Here is an 11,594-nt window from a genome sequence, read left to right as displayed (position 1 = left end):
TGTACAAGTCTTTGCTAGGGATGTTCACTTTGCAGTCATAGAATCATAGAACTGTAGAGTTGAAAGGGACCCTGAGGATCATCTAGTCCAACCTCTTGCAATGCAGGAATATACAGCTGTCCCATATGGGGATTGAACCTGTGACCCTGGCATTATCAGCACCACACACTAACCAAGTGAGCATCTTGTTATTTTTTCTTCTGTTTTTATTGTATTTTGTACATCACATTGGGACATATATGGAAGGCAATTAATAATTATTAATATTCCCCAGACTACTGAACAGCATTTTAAAAATTCTGGACACATTTTCTGGCAGCTTTCAGCAGAGATTAAAGTTTGCATCTTACTGGGAATAATCTTAATGGTGACACAGAATCACTGCAATAAGTGAACTGAACCTTGAAAGTAAGTTGAACACACTCTTTCTTTACATCACCCAAAATAGGAAGTCATATATTTTGGTAGTGTAAAAAAATTAAAGAAATTCTGGAATTGTGTGTTTGACATGATACAAGAAAGCACTGGCTACAGCTTGCCACACATTCTGAAAACAGTTCTTCTTTGCTATCTGAGATTGGAGGTGTCGCCGGAAAACCCCCACACACACACACTGACACGTGTTACACAAGCACCACACTCACACATGCACACATCTTCCCCTTCCTGACCCTGGGGACGTCCCTTTAGAGGGGCATCCCTTAAAGCCTTCCGTAAATAAGGAAGCGCTAGCTTGACAGCTTCCCGCTATGGCACTCCGCGCAGTCCTATTCTTATTATAGGTAGACCGGCCGACCGAGTTCCGCTGTCAATCGGCGCCCGCCTCAGCCAATCAGCATTACCGAACAGCGCCCCTTGCGGCGGCCACGCAGGTACTGCAGGCTACTGCCGCTCTTTTCCTGACCCTTGACAGCTCTCAATACAAAGTTTCCGAGTTCAATTGACCGTGACTGATCTAATCAAAATGTAGCAAGCCGCTTCCTGAAGGCGAAAGTGTTTTGAACTTCAAAGACAATATCCTTTATAAATTCACTAAAAATCAGCCGTATTTCGGATTTTCACCGGACCACTTTTATTCTACTGTATATTGCAAGGACTATCAAAGGGGTGGCCTGATATCAAACGGCCATAATCCCTTCACCGAGCAGTCACGTACTCTGTGTTCCTTCCTGGTATACGTGACAACCTTGATAGCCATCGGTGATGGGCTCAGACAGAAGGCTATCAGGGACATAATGAACTGCATATCATAGTGTATTCCGCGCGGACTCTCACAAAGGACTGTGACCGGATTCCCCTCAGGGGGGCAGGAACTTTGCCCTTTTCTTTTGTTCTTGAATATGGCTCATGTAGGGAGGGGGAAGGAGGCTCCGGCCAGGTGTCAGGACACTCAAGTTACCTGTGCAGCTCCTCCCCAACTCCTCCTATTTTTAATATAATCATGATGTAAATATGATGTAATTCTGAGGGTGTAGCTAAGGGGATTAGTAACTAATAAAAGCTAGGGTCTCCCTTTGTTCGGGGCTTCCATTTTGCTTCACCTTGTGGGCGGTGGGAGTCCTGTCGCGACAGTCTTTTCTAAATAAAGACCGAGCCTACTGGCTGCTGATTTGCTCTGACTTGCTCTGGTCGGTGTCTTCATTTGCCCAAGAGGACCCTTGAATTTCCGTTAACAGTTGGCGACCGCGACTCAGGGACACTTGGTTCTCCTGTAAAGGTGAGAGGGGAGATAGAGGGGATCGGGCGCCACCGGGCAACCTTAGCCCGGGGATCCTTTTCTTCCTCTCCCTGCCTCCCCTTTGCGGGCGGTAATCAACCGTCACCAGAAGCCCAACCAGAGAGAGCAAAGGCGAGGTAAAGCCGGCTAAGGAAGATCCCGGGATCTGCGAGGGACATCAACGAACGTGAGTATGGTTTGAAGTAAATACAGAGGGAGGGGGGTTGGAAAGGGAATACCTCCACGACAGCCAGACTTTCTTCTTTCATTTCTGACGTTACCCTAAACTTTCCCTTCTCTCCCCCGATTTCCCCTTCGGAAAGTGGCCAAGGAAATCGTGGTACTTTTACTGGTTTTCTGGCGTTACCTCTCGGAGTCGTCCAGGAACGCCTTAATCTCTTCCTCTCTCCTTTTCTCCCCCGTTTTCCGTCTTGGAACTGAGTCCGGGAAAGCGTGGCTCTTTTACTATTTTCCCTGACGTCCCTCCCTCGGAGTCGTCCGGAGGCGCCTTTCAAATATTCTCTTACTCTTCCCTACCCTAACCATGCAAACGAAGCCGCCCCTCCTGCCTGGTGACCTTTGTTAGGGATGACCCGGGTACGTGAGAACGCAAGGTCGTTTGCTTCCTTTCAAACTTTGGTTCTTCTCGGACCCCGATCTGGCATTGCACTGCGCAAGCGTTCAGTAGGGAATTCCGAACCTAGTCTCAAAGGATAGGCAGGAGGCTGTCGTGGAGGGTAGAAGGGGTGGTTCACGAATTGGGGCCCCACACTAGGATTAGTCTTGTGAACAGCGCTGAGGTAGTGAGAAAAGAAAATAGATGTACTGAAATTTTCTCGGGCCAAGGTGTCCCGTGGCAGACGGGCCAAGGTGTCCCGTAACTGAAACTTTCTCGGGCCAAGGTGTCCCGTGGCAGACGGGCCAAGGTGTCCCGTAACTGAAACTTTCTCGGGCCAAGGTGTCCCGTGGCAGACGGGCCAGGGTGTCCCGTAACTGAAACTTTCTCGGGCCAAGGTGTCCCGTGGCAGACGTTTTCTTAAGCTCAATTCTTGAGGTTTTCTAGAAACAAAAAAATTGTATTCTAAAGATAGGAACATTCAAAAAAAATACTGAAAGGAAATTTCCCCCCTTCTCTTCTTCCTCCCGTCCCCCCTCTCTTCCCCTCGTGTGTGTCTCTACCCCCTCTATCTTTAACGTAGGAAGAATGGGAACCCAGGCTTCCAAACATTCTGACTGGGCTCCTCCAGGCGATAAGGCTTTCATGAAGCCTTCCCGCCAGAAAGAGGATTCCGATACCCCTCTCCAATTTGTTCTCTTAAACTGGAAGGAGCTGAGAGGGAGGAAAGGACTCTCAAAATCCAAATTGAGAGACCTCTGCAACATTGCGTGGGTCACCTTTACTCACCATCTAGATCCGGCCCAGAGATGGCCACCTCACGGCTCTTTTAACGTCACAAGGATGCAAGCACTTAAGTCTTATCTAGCCGACGAGAAGCCCCGCCAACTTTACTATCTGAATGCCTTTGCCGAAGCCCGTGAATTATTCCAACAACAACAAGCTAGGATAGCCCGGCAGATGGCCGTCTTAAAACCTACGAGACCCCCTCCATATGATGAGATCAGGGCTCAAGAGGAACAACTGGATAGGACCCTCGTCCCTTTCTACTACCCAGAACCACGAGTCCCCCCTTCACCGGGACCTGGGGCAGGGGCTGGAAGGGGGGGTGCGGGACCCAGGGAAGACACCGCGAACGTCACCCCGGCCCCTTCTTCGAGTGCATCGAATATACCGCCGATAGTTACCCAGCCGGCTAAGCCCATTCCAAGTATGCCCAACTTAACCGAAGACCAGACAAATCTAGACGTGGAACCTCTACTTAATGGGCAACTTCTAAACGGGGAAAGGGAGGGCCCCGTCGCCAGCAGAACACGTAACAAAGATAATCTGCCAAATGGAGAAGTAGAGGGTGCTTTCCCCTTGCGAGCGTTACCCATACCTCCGGAAAGGGCAGGGGGTCCACCCCGTATGGTCTTCACACACCAACCCTTCCTTACATCGGATTTAATGAATTGGTCCGACAAAATGCCGTCCTTGGGGGATGACCCCGACAAATGCCACCGCCAGGTGGCCACCATTTTCTCAACCCACAACCCCACGTGGGCAGATGTACACATGCTCCTGGGGGCTCTCTTTAATGAAGCGGAGAAAAGAGAAATCTTAGCCAAGGCAGGGGAAGCCCTGACTCGAGAGGGCTACCAACCAAATCGACCGGCATCTATGGCCCCTCTAACTACTCAGTCGATCCTTAACGACCCGGACTGGGATTATAATACAACGGACGGGCTATGGGGCTTAAAGATTTTCAAGAAAGCCATCCTAGATGGAATCAAGGCTGCTGGTCAGCGAACTGTAAACTGGACAAAAGTCCAAGCTGTCCTTCAGGGACCTGAGGAACACCCATCCGACTACTACTCCCGCCTAGTTTCTGCCATTAAAACCTGGGGTGGGATAGATCCGGAAAGCCCGCAACACGAAGTGATAGTCAAAGGATTCTTTAAGGACCAAGCCACTGCCGACATTCGGAAGGCTTTAAATTCCCATTTAGGTTACGATGGAAAAACCATAAGCGAAATTCTTTCCATCGCAAAATCCGTCTTCAACTCGAGAGACGAACGGAAAAGGAAAGACCAAAAACCCGATTCCCCGCGTGTCCTAGCTTATGCAGCCGGGGTGCCAACCTCCAAAGAAAGGTTTAACTCAAAGGGATCTGAACTATTAGATGACCGCGTCTGTTACAACTGTGGGGAAATAGGACACATCCGGAGAAATTGCTCCGTCCGGGTAGGAACCAAGCGAAATGAATATAAGGACGCCCGACCCTACAACCCAGATTATAGGGAGACAGCACATCTCAGATACAGAGAGCCTACCCCTTCACACAGTCCCAGCCAACTCCAAAACCAAATACAACCCTGCGCTGACCCATCACTACCACAACCTCGCCCACGCAGTCAACCCCATGGCACAATCAACCCCTACAAACAGGGAAACCGCACTACAGACCCAACTCATGAAATGGTAATGGAAGAATATCAGCCACATTGACAATTAGAAGCAGATCCCGCCTCCTTTTCTTTCCTCTGCCCAATATTACAACTGTCCTCTTCCGACCCCATCTGCACCATGCAAATTGATGGCCAATCCTATAACTGCCTTTTGGATACCGGGGCCACCTACTCCACCCTCACAAACAGCCACCTAACCCCTGGAGAAGAGACCAGAACTGTAATGGGACTCGATGGAATTCCTCGGAATTGCCCTCTTTCTAAACCTGCAAACGTTTCCGTTGGACCCCTATCCGTAAAACATACCTTCCTATTAACCTCCAGCCCAGTCAACCTCCTCGGTAGGGATCTGCTATGTAAACTAAATGCTACTATTCAATGTGGCCAGGAAGGAATTTACTTACATATGCCAAACGACTCCATATTCAACTTCCAAGGAGTCCTGCAAGAAGCTAACAACAAACCCATTGATCTTCCTCCTGAACTTCTAAATAGTGTCCCTTCCTGGCTATGGGGAACTGAATCGACCTCTGTCGGACTCCTAAAGTCTGCGACCCCAGTTAAAGTCAACTATAGGAAAGATCTACCCTTTCCCTGTACTAAACAATATCCCCTACCTCCTGAAGCAATCGACGGCCTCACTCCGATGATTGATGAGTTTCTCAAAATGGGAGTTCTAGTTCCCTGTGCCTCACCATGTAATACCCCCCTGCTTCCAGTCAAAAAGCCGAATACCAACCCCGTAAAATGGCGCTTGGTGCAAGACCTTCGATTGATTAATTCCTTCGTTATTCCCAGACACGCCGTGGTGGCAAACCCACACCACCTTTTAAGCACCATCCCGGAGGGAACTGTAGTTTATTCCGTAATAGACCTCTGTTCCGCTTTCTTCAGTATCCCCGTGGATCCAGAAAGCCAGTTTCTCTTTGCTTTTACCTGGCAAACAGGCCAATTAACGTGGACCCGGTTACCCCAGGGATATGTAGAGTCCCCAGCAATTTTCTCCTCCATATTACACCAAGATCTCCTTGATGTGAACCTTCCGGGTGGCTCAGCCATCAGACTTTATGTAGATGACATCTTACTCTGTGGACGAGATTTGGAATCCTGTAAATCAGATACTATAACTCTCCTGACAATATTAGCACATAAAGGCCACAAAGTATCCCCAAAGAAGATACAATACTGCCAAAAGGAAGTAAAATATCTTGGCCACATCCTCGGACAAGGTACCCGTGCCCTCACCACCGATAGAATCGAGGCCATAACCAGACTACCCCTTCCAAAAACCAAGAGACAACTCAGGGGCTTCATTGGAATGAGTGGATTTTGCCGAGCATGGATCCCCCGTTATGGTGAGTTCACTCGGCCCCTCACTGCAATGACGCATGATAGCGCCCCAGACCAATTGCAATGGACTGCAGAGGCACTCGAAGCCTTCGAATGCATCAAACGGGAATTAAGGTCATCGCCCGCTCTTGGACTCCCAGATTATAGACTGCCCTTCTCTCTATTTGTCCACGAAAACAAAGGGGTAGCCTCAGGCGTCCTTACACAACCGTTCCAGGGGAGGAACAGACCTGTGGCTTATTACAGCCTACAGCTCGACACTACGGTACTCGGAAATGTAGGATGTCTTAGAGCCGTAGCCGCTGCAGCCTTGCTTCTAGAAAAAGCCCAAGAAACGGTTTTGGGACATGAATTGACTGTAAACGTTCCCCATGCGGTGGCCACCCTTCTTAGCCTACAAGGCTGCCAACGCTTCACGATACAGAGACTGAATAGATACGAGGCTATCCTCCTAAGTCCATCAAACGTAACCATTAAAAGAGTAAATTCCCTCAATCCCGCAACCCTCCTACCCCTTCCAGACGACGGAACCCCACACCACGACTGTAGCCAAGTGGTACGACATGCCGAGAAACCACGGGGAGACCTTGACTATCTCCCTTTAGATAACCCCCACCTAGTACTGTACACTGACGGGAGCTCGAAAGTAGTGGGAGGAGAGCGGAAAAGCGGGTATGCGGTCGTTAGTGACACTGATATCCTGGAAGCGCGCCCTGTCCATGCCAAGTATAGTGCACAGGCGGCCGAACTCATCGCTCTAATCCGGGCATGCGAGTTAGCAGCAGGAAAGAGGGTAACAATCTACACAGACTCCAAATATTGCTTCGGTTTAGTTCACACTACCGGACAAATCTGGCTGCAGAGGGGCTTCCTAACGGCCGCAGGCACTAAGATCGCCCATGCGCCCCTAGTGCAGCGCCTTATGGACTCCATACACCTTCCCGAGGAAATAGCGGTAGTCCACTGCAAAGCTCACACCAAAGGGAAAGACCCAGTATCCACTGGGAACCGCTGCGCAGATCACATGGCACAAGAGGCAGCCCTTCAACCACTATCCTCGGACAATGAATTCCAAGGACCCCAAATTCCATCGGACATAGACTTTGACCTAATGTATAACACCGCCACCCCTGAAGAAAGGCGAGGATGGGAAGAACACGGAGCCATCCTTGAAAATGGCATCTGGTACCTTCCCGACAAGAGACTTATAATGCCTAGACTATGGGTACCCAAACATGTCAGAATTCTTCATCAGTGTACTCACTGGGGAAGAGACAAGCTTATAGACTCAGTACAACGCTGCTGGTATGCCCCCGGGCTGGCCCTCGCCGCGAAGACGGCAGTAAAGAACTGTCACACTTGTCAAACCTTTAACCCTAAGCATACTGCCAGAAGTCCACCCGGAGCCAGACCATGGGCTTTCGTCCCCTTTGAAAGTCTTCAAGTCGATTTCATAGATTTGCCCCCTTGTCAAGGTTATAAACATGCCCTTGTCATTATCGACCAATTGACTGGATGGGTAGAATGTCTCCCAGCCCGCCGAGCTAATGCCCAAACGGTTGCAAAAACCCTACGGCACGAAATAATACCACGCTTCGGGGTGCCGAGACATATAGACAGCGACAGGGGCTCCCACTTCACCTCAGAGATAGTTCAGCAAGTCGCCAAAGCCCTAGGGATCAAATGGAAACTGCACACCCCATACCATCCCCCATCCTCAGGGCAGGTTGAAAGAATGAATCAACAGCTGAAGTCACAACTCGGAAAGCTTTGTAAGGACTCCGGAATCAAGTGGATCAACGCTCTCCCCTTAGTTTTACATAATCTCAGAGCTTGTCCCCGGGGAAATTTAAACTTATCCCCCTATGAAATACTTTTTGGTAGGCCCTCCCCTGTATATAATACTCAATTTCCAACATCCGAGTTAGAGGTAGGCGAGTCAGAACTAACACAATATGTGATGCACCTACAGAGGCAACTCATTCGTCTCCACAGATATGCTGCCTCAAGCCAAAACATCCCTCTAGATGAAAACATCCACTCGTACCTACCAGGGGACTGGGTATTAGCAAAAACATATCACAAGGTACCCCTACAGCCCACCTGGGAGGGCCCCTACCAAGTACTGTTAACCACTCCAACTTCTGTTAAGGTAGCGGAAAAGACAGCCTGGTTGCATCACACCCGCTGCAAGCCGGCTTTGCCACCTGAACCAACACCGGACGAGTCGCCCTACCACGTCCCACGCCAACCAGCAGACGACGACAACTGCAACGAGCAGGACCAACAGACCGGACCAGATCGGGGCACGAATCGAGCCCAACAGACCGGACCAGATCGGGGCACGAATCGAGCCCAACAGACCGGACCAGATCGGGGCACGAATCGAGCCCAACAGACCGGACCAGATCGGGGTACGAATCGGGCCCAACAGACCGGACCTGACTCACCTCTCACATCAACACTTTGGTCTTCCGAACTCATCACTACACCTAGCCAGAAAGATAAACCCCCCATCCGCCTGAAACTCCGCAAGGTATCACCGCTCCCCATTTGACAGCTCTACAGTTTGACAGCTCCACCGCTCGCCGCTCCCCATTTGACAGCTCTGCAGTTTGACAGCTTCACCGCTCGCCGCTCCCCATTTGACAGCTCTGCAGTTTGACAGCTTCACCACCCGCCGCTCCCCATTTGACAGCTCTGCAGTTTGACAGCTCCACCGCTCGCCGCTCCCCATTTGACAGCTCTGCAGTTTGACAACTTCACCGCTCGCCGCTCCCCATTTGACAGCTCTGCAGTTTGACAGCTTCACCACCCGCCGCTCCCCATTTGACAGCTCTGCAGTTTGACAGCTCCACCGCTCGCCGCTCCCCATTTGACAGCTCTGCAGTTTGACATCTTCACCGCCCGCCGCTCCTCATTTGACAGCTCTACTATGACAACCACCATACCCATCCTACTCCTCCTCCATTTCACCACCACCTTTTCCCAGAACTCCACGAACACACATACTTCTTGCCCTGGATTACAAACTGAATACAAATACCTGGACTTTGGCATCGTTGATATGGTAAAAAGTGGAACATTAGACCGCCTTGGGGATTTCGAATTCTGCTTGCCAGAGACCCGCGTTCTCCTTCGGCACTCCGTTTCACCGATCCTCTCCGCACACCAAACCTGGGAACTCTTTGTTCGCTCACCATCCTTCCGACCTCTGGGCAAATTCATACTCACCAGAGACGGGCCTTGGAACCGTGCCCAATGCCTCAATGGCTCTTACGTACTTTTCTCCGATGGTACACCACAACAATCGCTCAACTGGACTGTCCTCGACAACGGTGGCGGAGAGTCAGTCTATACTGACCAGAACCACCCCACAGATCGTTTGATCCACGGATTTTACTGCCAAAGGGTAGATTCCACCCCCCGCCAAACCATTTTACAAGGCATCTGCCTCCGAAGGTACTGCTGCGTCTGGGATATTGGATTAGCCTCCAATTGGGACGGCAAAATGTACCTAGAAGGATGGCACTACCCCGTACCTCCAACAGCAGAATGGGATACCACCGGCCCCCAGAGATGTGGAGGCCTTGCCACAAACTTAACCTACTTGTTGCGCCAAGACCCCCTTCATCCGGCGGGCACTGCACCTCGACAAAGGGGGGAACTGTCAACGTCCCAAGACCCCAACAACAACGACCTCTTGTCCACCTGGCATTCCAACTCCTATCTGAAACTGATCTCCCAAATTGCAAAACAAACAACTGCCAACGAATGCTGGATCTGCGCCAACGCTCCTTCACACCTCCACAGTGGCATACCATTCCTTGGAGTACCCCTCACTTTAGAACAACACCTTTCCGCTGATGTACGCTCCTGGAACCTGACCGCCGTGAACTTAACCCACCAGTACATCTACCTGACGGGACCCACAACAGGTGACCTCTGCCGGAAATTCAGTGGCAACGACAAAGTTATCGGCGAGAGCACCTGTAAGTACACCCTTGATATTACCTTAAGCGGCAAGATTACCCTATGGCACCAAGGCAAACTTTCCACCCACCCTACCCTATTGTCCGCATGGAAACGTGTAATGGACTTGCCTGACCCCTGGGACCCTTCCCCGATCTCCCAGTGCTTTTTCCGCACCTTCCACACTGGGCGCATAGACTCGTGCTTGCAGGGGCTGTTCTGGATTTGCGGCCACCGCGGCTATACATGGGCCAGCCCCCACTCCCGTGGCACCTGCTACCTTGGACTAATTTTACCTGGGGTCCGTGTTACCCAAAAACTTCCCTCCGGAAAGAGGCGCAACAAGAGAGCGAAAGATTTGTCAGAACTCTCCGATGTAGTGGCCAACGGGGAAACTTACGGCCGGGCCCTCTTTCCCGCTTATGGGGCTGGCTCCAACCACGTCGATATCCTTAAACTGACCGACATACTGCTGAACTTTATGGAAGAATCCAATGCAGCTACCCAATCCATTTTAACTGAATTAACAGAGGTCAGGCAGAATTCGATCCAGAACCGCCTTGCTTTGGACTACGTACTCGCCTCGACTGGAGGGGTTTGTGCCCTCATAGGAACCGAATGCTGCACTCACGTCACAGATCAGACCTTGAACATCACAGGACACCTCAATAACATCCACAAACTGACCGATAAACTCAGGGATATCCAACACGAAGGCCTGTCGGACACTCAGCTCTGGAACTGGCTACCTGGGTCGACTTGGATAAAACAACTTCTGGGGAACGGCCTCTTAATATTGATCACTGTTGCCATCTGCATTGCTTTCTTCTGCTGCATGATCCACTGCTTCCCGATGTGCTGTCAAACTTGTGGCTCTTGTCTTCCTATCCTTCGTCCGCGATCGACCACCATCTACAGACCACCGGCATCAGAAATCCAATCAACTCCCGTCGAGATGGGAGCCTTGCACCACCTCCGGACTCTGGACTCTAGGTATGATATGTCAAGCCTCTATTAATTATGCGGAGAAAAGGATTGCGCGGTTTCCCTACCCACGCAATCTTATCTCCGAAGGGGGGAACTGTCGCCGGAAACCCCCCCCCACACACACACTGACACGTGTTACACAAGCACCACACTCACACATGCACACATCTTCCCCTTCCTGACCCTGGGGACGTCCCTTTAGAGGGGCATCCCTTAAAGCCTTCCGTAAATAAGGAAGCGCTAGCTTGACAGCTTCCCGCTATGGCACTCCGCGCAGTCCTATTCTTATTATAGGTAGACCGGCCGACCGAGTTCCGCTGTCAATCGGCGCCCGCCTCAGCCAATCAGCATTACCGAACAGCGCCCCTTGCGGCGGCCACGCAGGTACTGCAGGCTACTGCCGCTCTTTTCCTGACCCTTGACAGCTCTCAATACAAAGTTTCCGAGTTCAATTGACCGTGACTGATCTAATCAAAATGTAGCAAGCCGCTTCCTGAAGGCG

This window comes from Podarcis bocagei, assembly GCF_964188305.1.
Source record: "Podarcis bocagei genome assembly, chromosome: W".
Lineage (NCBI taxonomy): Eukaryota > Metazoa > Chordata > Lepidosauria > Squamata > Lacertidae > Podarcis > Podarcis bocagei.
Note: the sequence above shows the minus strand (reverse complement) of the source record.